At 39.8% G+C, this 13798-nt stretch overlaps 1 protein-coding gene across 1 annotated transcript in view; it reads left to right on the top strand.

The window, feature by feature from the left end:
- Nucleotides 1-514: 514 nt before the first annotated feature.
- The window catches only part of ripor1 (RHO family interacting cell polarization regulator 1), a 111900-nt gene continuing 98616 nt past the window's right edge, over nucleotides 515-13798 (top strand). The window contains exon 1 of the mRNA XM_039001221.1: nucleotides 515-628. The gene's annotated coding sequence lies outside the window, so the exon portion shown is untranslated. The remainder of the gene's footprint in view (nucleotides 629-13798) is intronic.

Raw genomic sequence — 13798 nt, 5'->3', positions numbered from 1 at the left:
CTTGGTGACACAGACATTTTAGAAATGCTGAATGTTACACTAAAGGGACATTTGTTGCCAATATGGAAATGTTGTTCCTTGTGTTGGTACAAGTTTAGGCATAGCGCTTTTTGGTGTGTGTACCAATTGTAGTGCAGTCACTCACTGTCCATACAGAAAGGTGCGACAGTCTTCTTGTTTGACGATGAATAAAGCTATGGGACATCTACTAGGCAGTTGGAGACAACAGAATCGTGTGCATAAGTGAAGTGCGTTTCAATGTCCAGCTGTTAACCCTTAATCACCTTATCGGATTGCAGAGATCATGCATTCACATAGGGTTTAGTATAAATGGTATAGGATTAGAAGAAGGGTTAACTGTCCATCACATGTTGAAATTAACAAATACAAAAAGGGCAGTTGCATTTATCGGGGCAGGTCACTCCTCAACTGTCTGTAAAACAAGCGCGAGAAGGGTAGCCAATGCAATTTACGCGGCTCATCAAAAGCGCAAAAGAGGTGGGACATTCGAGGGGAGTTCTGCTGTACCAATTGCATGGGAGTTTGAACTTGAAAGCCTTATCTTGTCTCTACTGTGTTGGTGCTCCTCATTATTGTTCTTCCGCTTACATTTCGGACTATAATAAAGGTAAGACCTTAATATTTTGGGGGGTTTGATCAGTATCTGTAACCAGGTTTCCCTCCAACCTTTTTATGCGAGTAAAGTACCCCTATGGGCACAGACATCAGTTCAATGTCTAGTTTTGATTTGCGTGGTTGAGTTGTCAACTAACGTGAATTCAAGGTGAAATCAACAAAAAATGTCACGATGTCATTGAATTTTGTTTAAAGCTGCAATATGTAACTTTTTGGGTGACTCGATCAAATTCACACAGACATGTTTGTTATAGATCTATCATTCTCATTGAAAGCAAGTCTAAGAAGCAGTAGATATGTTCTATGTGTTTTATTTCTATGCTTCCCGTTCTTAAGTTTCATTTTTACGTCTTTTAATTTCGTTTTTATACGTCAGCTTCAAACAGCTGAATCTTAAAAAAAAAAAAATGATATTAACATTTTTGAACCAATCGGGAGGACACATATTTTTGTTTATGGAAAATATATTTCACAGAGGTTTAGATGGTACAATGACTCTCTACACCCCCCATACTCAGTGGACTGATGACCAGATCCGGACCCAGATCAGGGTGAAGATGGACAGCAGGTCCTGAAAAAAATAAAAATATATAATATATATATACAAAGACCAGGGAGGTTTGCCATTGCCTCGCAAAGAAGGGCACCTTCTGGTAAATTGGTAAAACATGTAAAAGCATACATTGAATATCCCTTTGAGCATGGCGAAGTTATTAATTACATTTTGGATGGTGTATCAGTACACAGAGTCGCTACAGAGATACAGGCGTCCTCCCTAACTCAGTTGCCTGAAAGGAAGGAAACCGATCAGCGATTTCACCATGAGGCGAATGGTGACTTTAAAACAGTACAGAGTTTAATAATAGATGCAATAGGAGAAAATTGAGGATGGATCAACAACATTGTAGTTACTCCACAATACTAACCTAATTGAAAGTAGGAAGCCTGAAAAAAATATATATATATATATTCCAAAACATGCATCCTGTTTGCAACAAGGCACTAAAGTAATACTGCAAAAATTTTGGCAAAACAAATAAACTTTTTCTCATGAATTCAATACAACACAATGATATTTTCAAGCATAGTGGTGGATGCAGCATGTATTTCTTGAAATTGATCATGACTGGGGAGTTGAAAATGGTTGTCTAGCAATGATCAACAACTAATTTGACAAAGCTTGAAGAACTTTGAAAAGAATATTGGACAAATGTTGCACAAAGCCCTTAGTGACTCTGAAAGACTCACAGCTGTAATCAACAGCTGTAATCACTGCCATAGGTGCTTCTACAAAGTATTGGCTCAGGGGTGTGAATACTTACAGTGGGGCAAAAAAGTATTTAGTCAGCCACCAATTGTGCAAGTTCTCCCACTTAAAAAGATGAGAGAGGCCTGTAATTTTCATCATAGGTACACTTCAACTATGACAGACAAAATGATCCCAAACACACCGCCCGGGCAACGAAGGAGTGGCTTCGTAAGAAGCATTTCAAGGTCCTGGAGTGGCCTAGCCAGTCTCCAGATCTCAACGCCATAGAAAATCTTTGGAGGGAGTTGAAAGTCTGTGTTGCCCAGCAACAGCCCCAAAACATCACTGCTCTAGAGGAGATCTGCATGGAGGAATGGGCCAAAATACCAGCAACAGTGTGTGAAAACCTTGTGAAGACTTACAGAAAACGTTTGACCTCTGTCATTGCCAACAAAGGGTATATAACAAAGTATTGAGATAAACTTTTGTTATTGACCAAATACTTATTTTCCACCATAATTTGCAAATAAATTCATTAAAAATCCTACAATGTGATTTTCTGGAATATTTTTTCTCATTTTGTCTGTCATAGTTGAAGTGTACCTATGATGAAAATTACAGGCCTCTCTCATCTTTTTAAGTGGGAGAACTTGCACAATTGGTGGCTGACTAAATACTTTTTTGCCCCACTGTATGTAAATGAAATATTTCTGTATTTCATTTTTAATACATTTGCAAACATTTCTAAGATCATGTTTTCACTTTGTCAATATGGGGTATTGAGAGTAGATGGGTGATAATTATTATTTCTTAATCCATTTTGAATTCACGCTGTAACACAACAAAATGTGGAATAAGTCAAGGGGTATGGATATTTTCTGAAGCACTGAAGGTGTAGGCTGTACCCGCACTGTATCGGCAAGTGTGAGCTGTTGGCTACAGCACACATGCCAAGCACATTCGCTATATAACGCAACATTTTTTTGTGAGAAAACCATCAGTAGAATTGAAAATGCGATGGAAACCCATTTAACTTGTATTTTGTATTTGGTACATGGGAATTTCACCGCAAAATAAGTTAATTTTATGTGCACGACGTCATCACGCACAGACTTTTATCTGCAACAAATCAATTTGATGGAAACACATCTGGTGGGAAAATCCGTATATTGTTTTTATGTGGATTTTAGAATATTTGCATTAAAATCTAGCGCCAATTGGATGGAAACCTAGCTTGTGATGTGCTCCTAAACTTAAGCGCACCATGCATGGGTTGTGTCTAGTGCCATACAATATCTCTGTGTTGGTTGACAGCTGCTGATTCACAGACAGTTGTACTCTCGTCTAGATACAAGGACTGTCACTCTACATTGTTTGTTTGATGTTTGTAAACAATTAAACCATTCATTTTGGAAGAATACAACAAATAAATTCCCCATTAGTTTTTTTCCTATCATAACCCCAAAATTAATGGGTAGGCCTAAATATCAACAATCAAAAATACCATTGAACAGATACCCAGATCCCAGATATAAAGGTATTCTTTGCTATTCAGACCTCAAACTCCACAACCTAAACACAGTAGCCTACACTTTTCTTATGGCTTTCCATCTTTTGGTATTTGTTTCATTAATCCATTGTTGATACAGTTCCAAAATGTTTTGCATGTCTGCAATCAAGGTTTCAAGATATAGAAATGTACAAATACATAAAGTGTCACAGTATGATGCATTTTGGTATTGAAACAAATACCAAAACATATTTTTTAAGTGGAATTTTCCCTTGACTAACTATGTGGTAACTGAGAAATTGGACTGTTTTTCTGTCCCACAGTCCTGTTGTTTAATCATTAGCTCATTGGTATTGGGTGGTTCTGAGCCAGCCTGGGACATTCCCAGTGGAAGAAACTGGACTGACAGTGCCCACCTCACCCCTCCCCAGACTTTCGTTGTTGTACACAAGCACTCTCGTTTTCCAGACAACGGATAGCTTTTTGGGGAGGGTTTCTCAATATCAGGAGGGCTTTCATGGAGGAGAAAGGGTGACAGCCTGTCTTCCAGCCTCCCACATGAATAAAATAACATTCAGAAAGTTGCTTTCATCCAGGGAATCTGTGCTGTGTCTAAGGGAATAAATGTTGTATCCATGAAAACTGTATCTTACAGTTTTTTTTTATTGCTTTGGTGCAATTTTCAAAATTATGTGGTCAGTTTTCACAACTCTTAGTACAAAAGTCAAAACGGACTCTAAGCACATTTTCAATTGACTGAGAACATCACACATAGTCACTTTTTCACCAAACGTAATCAATGTTTCATCTAGAAATACGTTTCACATTGCAATAAATGTTCATAGAGTACTTGCTTTTCACAATGTAATGCTCACATTACTTTTGATATGATTGTCTTCTCATTTGTTAATACCTTTCACTATTATTTAATCCAACTTCTCTTAATTGATAATCACTTAACCGTTTGGTAAATCTATACATTTTAAACTGGTTTGTTTACTATAGATATTTTGAGACCTGCACAATGAAAATGTATGTTTGTAAAGTATAAAGATATAAAGCATGATTTATACCACAATGTTCTATTATGATGATGACTATTATGATTTTACTTTAGAGTAAAAACAAATCAAATCTGATGTTGACAGGAAGAGAAATGTACTGCATGTAACAAACGCATCCCTTATACAGTAAGTATGTATCCAAAATGAAGTTGCTGGGGTCTTTTGGCAGCTAGGTTTTCACACTGCTTTACTCATTGCATTGGCCAATTATTCCGTAAATTATTCCATTTACATAGCAGACACTTTAATCCAAAGCAGTCTAAGGCACAGCAGTGGCCAGGGGTCCCATTGGACGGCGCACAATTGGCCCAGCGTCATCCGGGTTAGGGAAGGGTTTGGCCGGTGGGACTTTACTTGGCTATTCGCGATCTCTAGCGACTCCTTGTGGCGGGCCGGGTGCCTGCGGGCTGATCACAGTTGCCAGTTGAACAGTGTTTCCTCTGACGCGTTAGTGCTTCCTGGTTAAGCTGGCGGGTGTTAAGGAGCGTGTTTAGGCGGGTCATATTTCGTAGGATACATGACTCCACCTTCACCTCTCCCGAGCCCGTTTGGGAGTTGCAGCGATGAGACAAGATCGAAAATTGGGAAGAAAAATAGGGTAAAAAAAAAAGACGAGGGAAGATTATAATTTGTTTATGAACATGGCCTTATTTCTATTACATCATATTAGTTGACTGTCATTCATATTCCATTCACCCAGTTCAATGTAACGTCGATAGGTTTAGGCTACTACATGATACTCTAATTTTCCCTGTACCCATTATGAGGTTGCTACAACCTAGCCTATGGATGAAAGTTTACAACGTAGGTTCATAGGTCGAGAGAAGTTTGAGTAATCAAGGTTGACAGACAGTCACACATTCGATAGCGCATTGCACACAATTTTCTGCATCTAGTTGATCTAGTGTGCAATCATTAGTCCAACAGTTGCAAACGAGAGTGTTTATCTCTGTTTTGTTCCGTTTGCTTCCGTTTAACTTCTACTTGCACACAATCCCGGATCCGGGAGCACCCCCATCAGTAAAAAAGCTGACTAGCATAGCCTAGCATAGCGTCACAAGTAAATACTAGCATCTAAATATCATTAAATCACAAGTCCAAGACACCAGATGAAAGATACACATCTTGTGAATCCAGCCATCATTTCTGATTTTTAAAATGTTTTACAGGGAAGACACAATATGTAAATCTATTAGCTAACCACGATAGCAAAAGACACAACTTTTTTTTCCCACCAATTTTTTCCTGCATAGGTAGCTATCACAATTTCGACCAAATAAAGATATAAATAGCCACTAACCAAGAAGCAACTTCATCAGATGACAGTCTGATAACATATTTATTGTATAGCATATGTTTTGTTAGAAAAATTTGCATATTTCAGGTATAAATCATAGTTTACCATTGCAGCCACCATCACAACTCTCACCAAAGCAACTAGAATAACTACAGAGACCAACGTGAATTACCTAAATACTCATCATAAAACATTTATGAAAAATACACAGCGTACAGCAAATGAAAGACAAAGATCTTGTGAATCCAGCCAATATTTCAGATTTTTTAAGTGTTTTACAGCGAAAACACAATATAGCATTATATTAGCTTACTACAATAGCCAACCACACAACAGCATTGATTCAAGCCAACAATAGCGATAACGAATAAACCAGCAAAAGATATTAATTTTTTCCCTAACCTTCTCAAACTTCTTCAGATGACAGTCCTATAACATCATATTACACAATACATATAGAGTTTGTTCGAAAATGTGCATATTTAGCGGCACAAATCGTGGTTATACAATGAGAATAGTAGCCAAGCTGCCAACAATATGTCGGGAGAAATCTTGGGAGAGGCACCTAATCTAATCAGTAACTAATAATAAACTTGACTAAAAAATACAGGTTGGACAGCAAATGAAAGATACATTAGTTCTTAATGCAATCGCTGTGTTAGATTTTTAAAATTAACGTTACTACGACATACAGCGTGCGTTAAAGCGAGACCGCACCGAAATTAATGGCGGAATATGAGTTTTACATTTTTCAACAGAACAACGAATTAACATCATAAATAGTTCTTACTTTTTGATGAGCTCCCATCAGAATCTTGGGCAAGTTGTCCTTTGTCCAAAAGAATCGTTGCTCGGTTGTAGATTGTCGCCTTCAACTTTGGAATTAGCAGTAAACATTAGCCATGTGGCCCAGATGTGCCCAACTCACTAGAACGCAGCACAAATAAATACCCGAAAATCGCAATATACTGATATAAACTGATATAACTCGGTTTAAAATAACAACATTATGATGTCTTTAACACCTATATCGAATAAAATCAGAGCCGGATATATCTAAGGGCTATAACGGGAGCTTTCTAGAACGCCATCCTGAGGTCTGTCTTGCGTCATGGCGAACGAAGGAAAGAGAGGACCCCACGTTGCCAGCCCATTTATAAGGCCTCAGATCTGCCTAGCAACTCCATTCCAATTCTCACTATTTGCTGACATCAAGGGGAAGGCGTATGCAGTGCATCTCAACCAATAGAAGACATGCAAATTGCTCCAACTCGAGTTCTGTTTTACTCACAGATATAATTCAAACGGTTTTAGAAACTAGAGAGTGTTTTCTATCCAATAATAATAATAATATGCATATTGTACGAGCAAGAATTGAGTACGAGGCAGTTTAATTTGGGAACTAAATTTTTACAAAGTGCAAACAGCACCCCCTATTGAGAAAAGAAACATTTTTCAACAGAATCAGTGCAATGAATACACCCCCGATCACACACAAACAGTTCACTTTCCTAGCAGCCACATACAAACAGCTCGTTGTACATATAATTCCTTCTCGCATCCATCTACGCACTCTCTTCCACTCACCTTTTCCATTCATTTTGTGGACTTCAGTGCACAACACATCGGCTGTCTGTGAACAGGCAAAACATTTTTATCCAAGCCAAACCAAGCTAACACACAGCCTACATCGTTGCCACGTCATAGTCAACATAGCTACTAAAACTAACGCAAGCTAACACACAGCCTACATCGTTGCCACGTCATAGTCAACATAACTACTAAAACTAACGCGTTAGAAAACCCACTACAATCATCAATCATGCAGTACAGCAGCAAGTAGTTTAGCAGTTACACCGGTGGGCCCTGGTGGCAGTAAATTAATTCAACCAAAAGCTTACCTTGATTTGGAAGAGTTCCAGTGTTGCATAGCAATAATCAGCTACCTAACCTTCCCCTTCCTCTCTGTTTGAGCCGGGTGTTTGAGTAGGCTAAACTAGGTAGCTGCATTTGATGCTAGCTAAGTAAGTGAAAATGAATGTGAAATAAATATATACTACGAAATATAGCTAACTCTCTCTCCGCTCTCTCTCTCTCTCTCTTGCTTCTCATTAATTTTGGAAGAAATTAATTTGTTCAAAACTGTTCAACTATTGTTTTTCTCTCTCTTTGAGTCAACTGTTCAGGGGTGTGTCCTCAGCCCTCTGCTGTTGTCCCTGTTCACCCACGACTGCATGGCTTTGCACGACACCAACTCCATCATCAAATTTGCTGATGACACTAGTTGTAGGCCTGACAACCACCAACACCGAGTTAGCCTATAGGAAGAAGGTAAGTGGGGTGGCAGGTAGCCCAGTGGTTAGAGCGTTGGGCCAGTAACCGAAAGGTTGCTGGATCGAATCCCCGAGCTGACGGACAGCCTACCGGGGAACAGTTAGCCCACTGTTCCCTGGTAGGCCGTCATTGTAAATAAGAATTTGTTCTTAACTGACTTGCCAAGTTAAATAAAGGTGAAAATGAACTGGCATTGTGATGCCAGGATAACAATATCAACAAAACAATAGAGTTGATTGTTGACTTCAAGAAGCAGAGGAGAAAACATGCCCTGATCCACATCAACAGGACTGCAGTAAAGAGTCAGCAGTTTTAAGTTCCTCGATGTACACATCACTGAGGACTTGAGCTGGAGCAGCAACACCATCGCTCTTGTCAAGAGTGCGCAAAAGCGTCTCTACTTCCTAAGTCACCTGACGATATTTGGCATGCCACCCCGGGTCCTCTCCAAATACTACCGCTGCACCATATGGAATGGAAAGCCACTGGAGTGGTTGGGTTTCCAAAAAAAGTGGGGAAAAAGAGCTTCTCATCTATGGTAGGCTAAGTGAATAATGTGATACGCCTCCGCCTGTAATATTTGATTTTGATGTATAAGGACGGGGTCAAGTTTACTGTTGAAGCTGCTTCACTCAACTCTGCCTCACGCCCCACCACTACACAGATTAGTTAGCTTCTTAGCGAGCTGTAAAGAGTGTAGTGTTATTAGCCTTTGCCTATTTAGCTAGCTCGAACCAGCTAATCTGCCACTGCCATGGTGGATATCAGAAAATGGCTTTGCCAAGGTACCCAAACAAAGCCAAAGGAGAATGATTCAACTAGCAGCAGCAGCATCAAACCACAGAGGCTGCCACCAAGCCCAGCATCAATGATGCTGCCGAGCTTCAGCTAGCTTTGCCTGCAGAGCCTACCCACCTTTCCATAAGTGCCGCCAGGATAATGGCTCCACAGCCCCCTACACCTCCGACTGTTCCTGACGATCTTGGAACAGAGGAGCCAGCTCTGGTTAGCCTAGAATCCTACCCTAGCTGCAGGTTTTCTGTCCATTTTTTTAAAAATGTAATAGCACCTGGTTCATAGGAAGAGAGTAGCTGGAATACTCGGTTACTGCAGATGCGGCATTTTGTTTCCCATGTTGAAAGTTCTGAGTTGGGTCCAATGCTAACGCAGACAAGGCCTTCACCCAAGCTGGGTATTCTAACTGTAAGAATTTTATTGATCGTACCAAAGGATTCGCTAGGCATGCATCAAGCAAAGAGCATTTGAAATGCACTGCACTGTGGAAAGAAAAACAAGTTTGAAGTCCTATGGGAACATCGGTGTCAACACTTGTTAATGATGGGTGCTGGCAAGAAATCACATGTGTTTGTCGGCGATTGTGGACATCACCGAATTCCTTGTTTCAAACCAGTAACCACCGAGGGGGACATTGTACACGATAGAGTCAAGAGGGGAGGGAGGCAGTGGATTTTTTCTGTCAATTATGAAATATACTCTCCGAAAAGTCAAGGAACTTTCCAAGGTGCTTACCACCATACCCCACAAGGCCACATACATGTCACACGATATTCAAAATGAAATCATAGGGCTCATGAGTGGGGTGTCCACAGCTAAATGCGAGAACTTATTTTGTACTTTGACAAACGTGTTCAGTCAGCACAAAAGAAGCATTCTACACCCGAGGAAAGCTCAGCTAATCCAACTGGCATTTGAGGGGTTATCTTACAAGAAGATTTCAGGAAGAATGGATTACTCAGGAAGTTCCACAGAGCATCAAGGAGGCTGCAACTCTTCTGAAGAGGTAAGAAAAATCTAGCTGGTTGGTTTTTATCACTTATTGGTCAAAAGCACTCAATGGCGTCGGCATTTGAACTTTTATGTTTATTGTGGTATAGCGTAAAATAAGCATAATTCAATATAATTCCAATGCAAGAACCCAAATGATGCCCCTGGGTAAAGTTACATATCGGTATGTTTCATCATAGAAATAGATATTATGGTTTTCTTGGTAGGCTATTGGTATTTGTGGTTGTAAATGGAACTGTACGTATTGGAAAAATGTTTATGGTAGGCTGGCATTGCTTAATTGTTTACTTGGGTCGAATTTGATCCACGCCGGGTCTGCTACAAACACCATTCCCAGCTGCCCTCTGGCGGCCATTTTAAATATTCAATATTCATTAAAATCCTCCTGCTGCAGAATTAGGGGTCAAATCTGTATGCAAATATGAATGTGTTATTTGTTGTGATTTCATGATTTTCATCATGTGTTAATTTAGAGGTTTTCCACTTTTTTTTTAATGCCTCCTGCATTAACCTTGTTCAAATACATAATATTTCCTGGATCATCCAGTGGGTCAGCTGTGGAATGTTTGTTTTAGGTTACTTACAGCCAGCAACTTCAGTGTAGAGTTCTCAAAAAGTTATACAGCTGCACCATTGAGAACATTATCATGCTGTTATGCCTAGTGACCTTACCTCTATGCTGTACATACAGTGGCAAGAAAAAGTATGTGAACCCTTTGGAATTACCTGGATTTCTGCATAAATTAGTCATAACATTTGATCTGATCTTCATCTTAGTCACAACAATAGACAAACACAGTGTGCTTAAACTAATAACACACAAATTATTGTATTTTTCTTGTCTATATTGAATACATCATTTAAACATTTACAGTGTAGGTTGGAAAAAGTATGTGAACCCCTAAGCTAATGACTTTTCCAAAAGTTAATTGGAGTCAGGAGTCAGCTAACCTGGAGTCCAATCAATGAGACGAGAGTGGAGATGTTGGTTAAAGCTGCCCTGCCCTATAAAACACACTTACAAAATTTGAGTTTGCTATTCACAAGAAGCATTGCCTGATGTGAACAATGCCTCGGACAAAAGCAATATCAGAAGACCTAAGATTAAGAATTGTTGACTTGCATAAAGCTGGAAAGGGTTACAAAAGTATCTCTAAAAGCCTTGATGTTCATCAGTCCACGGTAAGACAAATTGTCTATAAATGGAAAAAGTTCAGCACTGTTGCTACTCTACGTAGGACTGACCGTCCTGCAAAGATGACTGCAAGAGCACAGTGCAGAATGCTCAATGAGGTTAAGAAGACTCCTAGAGTGTCAGCTAAAGACTTACAGAAATCTCTGGAACATGCTAACATCTCTGTTGACGAGTCTACGATACGTGAAACACTTAACAAGAATGGTGTTCATGGGAGGACACCACAGAAGAAGCCACTGCTGTCCAAAAAAAAACATTGCTGCAAGTCTGAAGTTCGCAAAAGAGCACCTGGATGTTCCACAGCGCTTCTGGCAAAGTATTCTGTGGACAGATTAAACTTGAGTTCTTTGGAAGGAACACACAACGCTATGTGTGGAGAAAAAAAGGCACGGCACACCAAGATCAAAACCTCATCCCAACTGTAAAGTATGGTAGAGGGAGCTTCATGGTTTGGGGCTGCTTTGCTGCCTCAGGGCCTGGACAGCTTGCTATCATCGACGGAAAAATGAATTCCCAAGTTTATCAATACATTTTGCAGGATAATGTAAGGCAATCTGTCCTCCAATTGAAGCTCAACAGAAGTTGGGTGATGCAACAGGACAACTACCCAAAACACAGAAGTAAATCAACAATAGAATGGCTTCAACAGAAGAAAATACGCCTTTTGGAGTGGCCCAGTCAGAGTCCTGACCTTAACCTGATTTAAAATGCTGTGTCATGACCTCGAGAGCGGTTCACAAAAGACATCCTAAGAATTTTGTTGAACTGAAACAGTTCTGTAAAGAGGAATGGTCCATAATTCCTCCTGGCTGTCGTGCAGGTCTGATCCGCAACTACATAAAACGTTTGGTTGAGATTGTTGCCAAAGGAGGGTCAACCAGTTATTAAATCCAAGGGCTCACATACTTTTCCCACCCTACACTGGGAATGTCTACACGGTGTGTTCAATAAAGACATGAAAACGTATAATTGTTTGTGTGTTATTAGTTTAAGCAGACTGTGTTTGTCTATTGTTGTCACGTTCGTCGTATGAATCGGACCAAGGCGCAGCGTGGTATGCGTACATTCCAATTTATTAAAAGAATGAACACTGAACAAACTAACAAAACGAACCGTGAAGCTAATATGAATAGTGCAGACAGGCAACTAAACATAGAACAAGATCCCACAAACACCAAAAGGGAAATGGCTACCTAAATATGATCTCCAATCAGAGACAACGATAAACAGCTGCCTCTGATTGGGAACCATATCAGGCCACCATAAACATACAAATACTTAGACCTACAAAACCCTAGACATACAAAAACCCTAGACAATACAAAACCCCTAGACAATACAAAAACTAGCGTATCCACTCCAGTATACATGCAGAAGAAATTGTTGTTACCTGCAGAAATCCAGGTAATTCCAAAGGGTTCACATACTTTTTCTTGCCACTGTATCTATCCCTACCACTTCTGTATCTTTGCACATTGTAAATATGGTAATGGCACTGACCCTGGACCTGACCCTGTATATAGCTTACTTACTTTCTCGTGTTCTTCTTATTTCTATTTCTCGTGTGTTTTTGTTCTACTTGACTTTTATTTATTTTAATTTTATAGTACTACTGATAATGATTACTGCATTGTTGGGAAAGAGCAAGCAAAAAAGGCATTTCACTGTACTAGTGCACGTGAGTAAAGACCTTGAACTTTTGTTGTTTTGCAGGTGAAATAGCCTATTGATTCCTAGATCGAATGATAACTGTGTGTGTTTGTGGCCATGCAGCCTTGGACGATGAATAACTTGCCTGAGACTGAGAAAGTCAATTGTCTCAAATCAAATCAAATCTAATTTTATTTGTCACATACACATGGTTAGCAGATGTTAATGCGAGTGTAGCGAAATGCTTGTGCTTCTAGTTCCGACAATGCAGTAATAACCAACAAGTAATCTAACCTAACAATTCCACAACTACTACCTTATGCACACAAGTGTAAAGGGATAAAGAATATGTACATAAAGATATATGAATGAGTGATGGTACAGAACGGCATAGGCAAGATGCAGTAGATGGTATAGAGTACAGTATATACATATGAGATGAGTAATGTAGGGTATGTAAACATAAAGTGGCATAGTTTAAAGTGGCTAGTGATACATGTATTACATAAAGATGGCAAGATGCAGTAGATGATATAGAGTACAGTATATACATATACATATGAGATGAGTAATGTAGGGTATGTAAACATTATATTAAGTGGCATTGTTTAAAGTGGCTAGTGGTACATTTTTACATAATTTCCATCAATTCCCATTATTAAAGTGGCTGGAGTTGAGTCAGTATGTTGGCAGCGGCCACTAAATGTTAGTGGTGGCTGTTTAACAGTCTGATGGCCTTGAGATAGAAGCTGTTTTTCAGTCTCTCGGTCCCTGCTTTGATGCACCTGTACTGACCTCGCCTTCTGGATGATAGCGGGGTGAACAGGCAGTGGCTTGGGTGGTTGTTGTCCTTGATGATCTTTATGGCCTTCCTGTGACATCGGGTGGTGTAGGTGTCCTGGAGGGCAGGTAGTTTGCCCCCGGTGATGCGTTGTGCAGACCTCACTACCCTCTGGAGAGCCTTACGGTTGTGGGCGGAGCAGTTGCCGTACCAGGCGGTGATACAGCCCGACAGGATGCTCTCGATTGTGCATCTGTAGAAGTTAATGAGTGCTTT

This window comes from Salvelinus namaycush, chromosome 9, assembly GCF_016432855.1.
Source record: "Salvelinus namaycush isolate Seneca chromosome 9, SaNama_1.0, whole genome shotgun sequence".
NCBI lineage: Eukaryota > Metazoa > Chordata > Actinopteri > Salmoniformes > Salmonidae > Salvelinus > Salvelinus namaycush.
This window is presented reverse-complemented; position numbering and strand designations above follow the sequence as displayed.